This window comes from Leptonychotes weddellii, unplaced genomic scaffold (assembly GCF_054177405.1).
Source record: "Leptonychotes weddellii isolate Sample4059 unplaced genomic scaffold, ASM5417740v2 HiC_scaffold_106158, whole genome shotgun sequence".
Taxonomy (NCBI): domain Eukaryota; kingdom Metazoa; phylum Chordata; class Mammalia; order Carnivora; family Phocidae; genus Leptonychotes; species Leptonychotes weddellii.
The window spans coordinates 1-371 of record NW_027683091.1 but is presented as its reverse complement, the minus strand read 5'-3'; the positions used below and the strand labels follow the sequence as shown (position 1 = coordinate 371).

Below are 371 nucleotides of genomic sequence, written 5' to 3'. Positions count from 1 at the left end.
CTGTTGATTGTATGGGTTGCCCTAAGGGACCTTGGAGACAGCTCTTTCCAGTGGACACTGAGGTCTGACCTCATGCTATCTCCAATCTAGGCTGCAGACAGGTATGCGGGGTGCCTTTGGAAAGCCCCAGGGCACAGTAACCAGGGTCCACATTGGCCAAGTCATCATGTCCATCCATACCAAGCTGCAGAACAAGGAGCATGTGATTGAGGCCCTACGCAGGGCCAAGTTCAAGTTCCCTGGCCGCCAGAAGATCCACATCTCCAAGAAGTGGGGCTTTACTAAGTTTAATGCGGATGAATTTGAAGACATGGTGGCTGAAAAGCGGCTTATCCCAGATGGCTGTGGGGTCAAATACATCCCTAATCGTG

At 51.8% G+C, this 371-nt stretch overlaps 1 pseudogene; it reads left to right on the top strand.

Annotated features, from left to right (window-relative positions):
* On the top strand, nucleotides 1–43 carry LOC145718076 (small nucleolar RNA SNORA70; annotated as a pseudogene; the record flags this gene model as incomplete).
* Between the last annotated feature and the right edge of the window lie 328 nt (nucleotides 44–371).